We start from the raw sequence: 8,356 nt of genomic DNA, 5'->3' as shown, positions 1-8,356 counted from the left end.
TATAATGAAATATATTGCTGTCCGTTAAGATATTAAGAGAACCCAGAAATCCATACATCATGCTAAATCTTAATCACACAACTTTATATGGCTTGAAACTTATTAAAGAAACAAAGTAGTGTATTCTTCCTTTTCCTTTAGTTTTACAGAGCTTATGCTAAGTCTATGAAACGAAGTCGATGTGTGGGGTTTTTTGATTCATTGTTTGGGATTGCTGAGGGTTTTGGGGGGGTGGGTAATATTTGGGTCATCAATTCGTGAATGCACAGGAGTACTGGTATATGAGATTAAACATTTAATAGAAAATAACACTTCATTGTTATAAAACTTAAAAGATTGCAGTGTTATCAAACTAAGTGTGCCTAACATTTATCTAGTATACAATCTAAATGTATTATGAGTCCAAAACCTGTCGATTCAGGAAAAAAAAAATGTCATTTTACTATTTTCAGTCCTCTGCATCTCTGGTTTCTGTTCTGTGTGGTCAGTACTTTTATGAGGTTTTGATTTGCTTTGTTTTTTTCTGTTGAATCTTATCCAGAATGCGTGAATGTGTTAATGATTTATGGAGTAAAGACCTTTTCTTTCGAATGAGTTCTATTTTGTGGGCTGGTGAATTCCTAGCAGAGCACATCTTCTTGATTCATTTGAAAATGAAACTTACCTTCTCTTTGAAATCAAATCAGTTTCATAAAAAGTTATATACCACTGAGACTTAGAGACAAGACCAGAACTCTAGGTTGGTTTTTTTTTTTTTTTTTAAGTTAAAACTCCATTCAATACTTTCTTGAAGTTGTGAGGGGGAAAAAATAGCATTTGCTATTTGATTGCATTTTTTGAGTTTGTTATTCTGAAATTATTTTTAACTAACCTCATCTTCATCAGCTACGTACAATCCTCCCCCCCCCCCCCCCCCCTTTCTTTTTAGAGCTGAATGCTGTTCTTCTGGTCACTTGTGGGTGTGGGGTTTTTTGTGAAATCCTTGTGATACTAGTCCTATATCAGTTAATCTTCACGTTGTCTGTAAGGAAAAATGTTTCTCTGTAAATCTTGCGTTCATCCCTACGTTAAAAGTACAAAATGAGCTCTATTTGTAGATTAATTGGTACCCTTTCTCATACAAATGACAAAAGAAACCTGAAGTATATTAGTAACATGATTGCAGTACTACTTCAAACACAATTACCTTGTCTTAAACTGAAGATAAGCAGAATTGCAGAATTCTCTCTAGCAATAAAGTCCACTCATTCATGAGGAATTAGGAAGAAATTGAAGGAATGTTTGTGAAAATGTGTTCTTGTAGGTCTTTGCATACTTTTTTGCCTTGGGTGTAGGCATGTGGAAATAACAGGTTGAAAAATGTAGTGAATTTTTTTAGAAGAATTTTTCTACAGTTTTGACTGCTTGTGGCTGTGGTGGTTCAGTCTCTGTTATGGACATGTTACCACAACTATCTCTGGCAGCCTGTTAAGAAGACCAAATCTTGAGGCTTGAGACAAGAGGCATCAAATCTGGTTATCAGACTTTAATTGTGTATTAGCTTTTTTCTGCTTGGATGTTTTCAAGTTTGATGTCAATCAGCGCATCCACCAAACTGCCTCTTGGAAGTCAATTTTTCAGAGACTTAGTACAAGCAACTGTAACAAATGGCCAACAGTGGATTTACTAAAATGTAAGTTATAAACCTCTATCAGAGTTGATGGGTGAAAACTCAACTGTGGGACGTCTATATGAAGTTGAAGTTATTGTGTGCTAAATAATGTATATTTAAACATAGTGTTTGGGTCATTCTGCAACCTAAACAACATGGGCCTGCTTGAGTTTCATGTTGGATTTTTGTTGGTGTTTATATTGGCAAGTAGAAATTCTGATCAAGCATAATGAGAAATTAATCTGTAATAATAACTGGAGTTCCAATAAAGTTTAAAAATACTAGCTGAGCTAAAAAAATGTGAAATAATCCCTCTGTGTAAGGACGTATCTCTTGAGCTAATCCAGGGAATCTCCCCAACTGTAGTCTTACCCAAGGGGTCAGTAACCTTCTAACAGCTGTGTGTCACACTATTTTCCTTTCCTAAATCAGAAACTCTGCAGGATCTGGTAGATATTGCCTATCTCAAGACAAAAAGCTGAATGATCAGCCATTATGCAAGGTCTGGAGTCCTGCAATATGTAGGGCTTAGTGGGAGTGAGAATCCAGAATCTCCTGCCTCTGTATGCTTTGCTGTTGGAGGTAACTGGCTCTCAGTCTGCAGTAAACTGGGGTTTACTAGATCACACAGGTCAGGTTCTGATTTCGGACCTGGTTGATATTTACTGCTTTAAAAACCTGTCACAGCTGAGGTTAGGCATTTGTGCCAGGATCTGCAACTGGAGGTGGCAAGAGGGAATTCTTCTCATGTAGCATTAGTATTTTGGGCTGTAAGCTGATCATTATGGAGATTTTTGTTAAAGAAGGACTTCAAAGAGTTTGAGACGCATTTTCATTGTGTGATCTGAATCATAATATACAGATACTGTGACTAATTAAGCAGACTTCTGCTGTGGTATTGTTATGTACTAGTTTTCACATGTTCCAAAAAATGTTTTGTTCAATTAACTGCTCATTTTCAGCATGAAGAACCCCCTTTGATTCAAAGTGACTCCATCAGAAAAACTACAGGGGGGGAGGCGAGTGTAAAAAAAAAAAAAAAAAAAAAAAAAAAAAGAAAAAAAATTGTATTTTTAAATCTTTAAAAGTGTAAGAGGAGATATTTGTCACTTGAAGAAGACAGTGTGCTGCTTCTGCCCTATTCTTCTCATCAGTACAGCTTTGAATATCAACAGCCCATTTTTCAGCAGTGGTAAGATTTCTTGGGAGGAAGGTGTGTGGGGTCACCGAGGAAAAACCTCTATTTGGCATCATTCACGAAGAAACACTGGGAGGCATTTGCTGTATCAGGAGAGCTCAGCTTCTGAGAGCAAAAATCAGCCTGTGCAGAGCCCAGTGCAAAATCAGGATTAGGTGCAGAACCTGAATACTGAAGGGTTTTTCTCCCCAAACTTTCACTTTCTTCCCTATGGGTACAGCCTTTGGAGCTGACTGGAATCTGAATACTTGAAAAAATGCTAATAACTCTGTAAAATGTTACACATAAAAGTAACAGGGACCACTGGATGTGAGAAAGGTGTTTTTTTAAATGCATTGAGAGAAAAACAGTTAAGGCTTATGAGAGAGAGAACTATTAGAGAGAGGAGTCGCAATGTCTGAGACCTCTGATGATGTGTGTCAAGACAAGACTCCTTTGAGTCACTTGAATCCCTGCACCAGAAGAAAGCTGCTGAAGCTTTTTTTTAGGGAAGGGAAAGCTCTTTGGACCTGGTATCCTGTCTAATTACCCATTGGACTCCTTTAATAACCAAGAGGAAGGAAAGGGCTTGATATGTAAAGAAGCTAAAATTTAAATGTGCTTAGATTGGAAATGCAAGTGTCTGTCTAACAGTTTGAAAAGTTCCAGGGACCTGATCCAAAATCCACTAAGTTTAAAAGAAGTCTTTAATAGCTCTGGATTATCCCTTAGAAGAGTAGACCTACCTAAGTCTGCCCATTCCCTCTTTCTATTTCCTGATTTGGAAAACTTAACACTTTACTTTGCCCCTGCCATTTGAAGTAAGAGTGAATTCCTTTATAATAAAAACACTGGAGATGACCATAAAGATTTAGGTGGAATAAGAGGTGTTGTATTCATAAAGTTATTTCTGGTAGTGAGCACCTGGGTGGTCATGCTCTGGTTTGTAAAAGTAAATTTCTGCCCTCGTGCCACCATGTTCTCACACTTGTAGATGGAAGACTGACCAGTAAATGAAAGTATTTGTTGTTTTTACATCTACTTGATATCTTTGTAGAGGTGTTTTTTTCTTTGATATTTTATTTTATTTTTTTCTGCAGTCAGATGGTGCCAAATACTTTTGCCTATGGCATTATGCTTTCAGTCTGGCATATCATGTTTTGTTAAGAAAACTTTTTGTGTCTTTGGAATTATTTTATCTGCTGATGAATAACAACATTGTTTGAGGACAAATATATCTGTCTTTGTATTCTTCCTGTGTTTGAATGGAAGGCCGTGAAAAAACACTGATTTACAGGCTGAGAGACTGGGAGTGTTTCTACTGTATATGATGTAATTGAACAGGAGGTGTACTCCCATCTTCTCAAATATGAAAGACTGATTTATTTTCAGAGCGTGGCCTTTTCTGACTTTGTTGCAGATGGTACTCTGTCTGATATTGTGTGACTTGTTGATTCTCTTCCCACTTGATGTGAAAAAGTTTCTATACTGAGCAGGCTTGCAAGGGAACCTTTCCAAAATCCTATGGGTCAGCATAAATGACAGGACTGCATGCTCAAGAAGGTTTGCTCCATCTTTTTAAGAGGTAGTGTAATTCTGAGGAGGAGAACAAATATTCTACATTTAGGTGGGTTTTGTTTTGGTTTGTTTGGTTTTTTTTTTTTTTCAGGATCCAAATGCAAGAAGGTCAGATATAATAATCATAATCGTTATAGCAGAGTTCCACATATTCCTAGAAATACATGTCTTACTATCATGGTCTCAATTTGTTGACTTTGGTGTGGGGTTTTTTGTTTGTTTTCTGTGTTTGTGTTTTGTGGTTGGTTTGGGTTTTGGTTTTTTTTTTTAATTAGGTTATATGATAGGAGGGAAAGAAACAAAAAGAAAAAAAAAATCCCAAATTCTTTTCTTGTTAGTGGTGACAATGAGCCAGTGCTATTGGTGAATAGTGCTACCTCTCTGACTGGAGCTTCCTGTTACTAAAATACACATCAGTTCTCTCCTATCCTGGAAGATTCTGCTTCTCAAGACACCAAGACATATGAGATTTGTTTGTGTTTGTTTCATTTGCTTTCATAAAGCAGTCTGGAGTTGTAAACCCAAGTGTAATCAATGTTGCATGACTTTTCTTTGAATGGCATAATTGCATTCAGATGCCAAGTGTGAAGTGCTTTGACAGTCTCGCAACAACTTTTTATTCAAAGCTTTGAAGCAAAAGAAAGAAATGAAAAATCAACTATTGTCTTTTGGTGAAAATAATAACATTTGAGACTCCATCATGCTTATCTACCAAATGCTGTGTGGAACGCTGCTTATATGCAATAGGCTGTTTACAGTGAGTCATTTAAAGTAGTAGCTCATGAGACCATTCCCTGATGCACATTGCTATACCTGGAGAGCTTGCCAGATACCATCAGTAAAATGGACCATAAAAGCAATCCAAAACCTACATTCTTAGTGGAATTTATCTGATAAATACCTTGCTAAATCCTAAGTGTCCCATTCATCTTTTTAAAGTGTGATATACTGATCTGCTTATCTGTTTAGCCTCACTGGCAGCATTCTCTCTCTAGAGGTTAAAACATATAAGGCAAGATACATCCATTCACTTTAATAGTTACCTGAGGAAGAATGAGACCTTCAGAATCATTAATTAAACATGATCTTACTGGGGAAGGTCTCGTGATAAAGATGTATGCATGACTTGCTCAGTGTTGGTAAACTCCATTTCAAATACAGTTTTTCACGTTTGACCATTTTCAGTGTCAGGTAAAAACTTATCAACAAAAGAGCCCATGTAGCTGGAAAACATAATTTTTAATAGATGTAAAACCAATCCCTTTGACCTGCTTCTGCTGTCTGTAATATGCTGATGCATAATTTTATAATGTTTTCATAGGACTAGAAGTTAGGAACTATTTTGTCATCAAAGCTTAGTGGAGGATAGAAATTGTTTAAGATAAAATTTCTGTTTAATCACACTATTTTTTTGATTTCAAATTTGATTTGTTAATCCCACTTTTGAAGAAAATCACAACAGTTCTAACTACTTCTCAACGACATTCCACGAAAATTTTGTTTAGCAAAACAATATTTCAGTCAAAATCAAAATATTTGTCAAGTGCAAGATAAATCCCAGTGTTTTACTCAACGTATCCAAATGTTCCATGTTGATGTTTTTTTCTGATGAAAAGCTACATTTCTATGAAGTATATTTGCAGTCAGAAGAGGTTTCATCTTCCTTTTTTCCTCACCTTCTATACTTATATCCTTGATTCTTTCTTATATTGATGTCCACCTTCTGTTTTTTCACAATTTCAAAGAGCTCTGCCTTTTCTTTGATGTGGTTTTTTTTTTTTTTCCCCCTATCTATAAGATATTTCTCACAAACTTAATTAAGCAGACCTATATCTTCAGACCAAATGAATGGGAGATACCAGAAGCTACTGGAATAGAAGCATAATAGAACAGAGGCACAGAATCATGGGCTGTCCTTGAGAGTGGAAGAGCAGCCATGTACTCCCTGGATCTGAACAGCAGGGTAAATTTTCAGTTCTACCGCTATCTGGTTTTAATTAATATATTCCAATATCAGTGGTAAGCTGAAGGCCTCCTTTTGCTTCTGTTCAAGACCAGGAGTAACTAGCAAAACACCCAGAACACAGTGAGTAGCTTTATAAATTCCCTTTCTCCACAACTCAGTGGATGCTGGATCCCTTAAACCTTGGGAAACACAAAGGTACCATCCATTAATCAATATAGTTCTGAGAATTTGCTTTTACAAGGTGAGCAGAGGGTGATATGTTTTGTGTTGCATTCAAGGTGTCCTTTAGGATACCTCCTTGGAAAGAGTAACAAGAGTTTCACATGTATGTGAACACAAAATTGTGAATGGTTTATAGGGTAGAAATCATTAATTTTGGCCAAGAACACAAACATCTGCCATCTATTTAATGAGCAAATTTTGGCAGTAGCTCCACCACTGGATAGATGGATCAATAGACCCTGTCTGTTCATGTCTATGGGGCCATGTGTATTTATAGGAAGAGTTAGGTCTGGCTACCTTCTCTTTGTATTACAATAAAACCACAAAAGTGATATGTGATATCTGGTTTGCATGTCACAAAGTATACTCCTTAGACTCTTTTTCAAATACATTCTGTTCTTTAACAGAGCGTGAACTTCTTGTGGTGACTTCTCTGCTACAATTATATCAACCTGAGCAGAGGAAGATGTTTCCAAGTAGAATTGCAGGTATGCAATCCAGCACTTCTGATGAATCTGTTATCAGGGCAGGTGCTTCCTATGCAAAGTGGAAAATGGTGGTCAAAATGGAGAAGGGTAAAAGAAATACCCTAAAATAGCTGATGAGCTAAACATCAGCTGGGCTGATGGGCTGTGATGTGGGGCTTAGGCTCCAACTTATCACTCAGAGATTTGAACCCCTTGCTTTGCAAGGGAGTGACCTAAATTTGGGATAATTAGTTTTTGGGAGATGACTCTCATACTTTGTCTGGCGAAAGTCCTCCAGAGGTCTTGGTTTCACTCTCACATAGGATGTGAATCATATGGAAAATCTACCAGAGCTGTGTGGGAGTGGTTCTTTCCTACTCAGCTGTGATGCTGAGAATGAGCCCTTTCCTTTGGGACCAGATGTTAGATCTGGGTTCTGAATGACTATCTTCTGTACATATGTGAATCTCTAAAAGGCTTTGTTTATAAACGGAGTAGAGTATCTGAACTGAGATCAGTCATGCAGATCTAAGGGAAGAATTTGGCCTTGAATGTGAATTAATCTCAAAGACAAAATTCATAGCAGCCTACTTGTTAATGAATTACAAAGTGTCTATTTTTAAACATTTTAAGTCTGCTTAAGTTCCCACGAGGAACTCATTATGCTTTGCACTTGGAAGAAAATGGAAGAAACGTAAGTGGTACTTTGGAGGGTGGTGAGTCTGGTTCCAATACAGATTAAGTTGGTGCAATTTTAAACAAGTAATATTACTAAAGTTACTGATAAATAGAACATGCATTGTAGGTAGCTGCATGCTCTAATCTGTGATATGATGCATATTTATGAATGCAAGTGGAATTAAAAGTTGGTGCTCTAAATGTCAATCAGCACAACTTATGCATAGATCATTAGAGGAAATGCATTTCTTGAAACGGCAGAGTATGTGCAGCGTGGACCTGCTGTATCTCTGGCTGCAGGTGATATGATTTCCTATTTCTTCACTTCATTTAGAGCTTCCTTATATGGCTAGAGACCTGGAAAGTCTTTGAGAAGATATTAAGAAGATAGATATGTCTCTAATTAATTTCTTTTGAGTCTTGAATGTGTGTGGGATTTCTCAGGTTTCTCTTTTTTGTTCTTAATGTGAACTGCAAAACAATAGAGGCATAATTAATTGAATTTGGAGGACATGTTCACAAACTTTTGAAATAAATGTTAAAAATATGCATGTTTTTCAGTATCAGGAGAAATTTAGGAGAATGGGCATCCAAGGTTTGCTGAAAATAGGAAAATT

The sequence above is a fragment of the Pelecanus crispus genome, chromosome 9, assembly GCF_030463565.1.
Source record: "Pelecanus crispus isolate bPelCri1 chromosome 9, bPelCri1.pri, whole genome shotgun sequence".
NCBI lineage: Eukaryota > Metazoa > Chordata > Aves > Pelecaniformes > Pelecanidae > Pelecanus > Pelecanus crispus.
The sequence above is the reverse complement of the archived record's forward strand: the minus strand, read 5'-3'. Positions refer to the sequence as shown.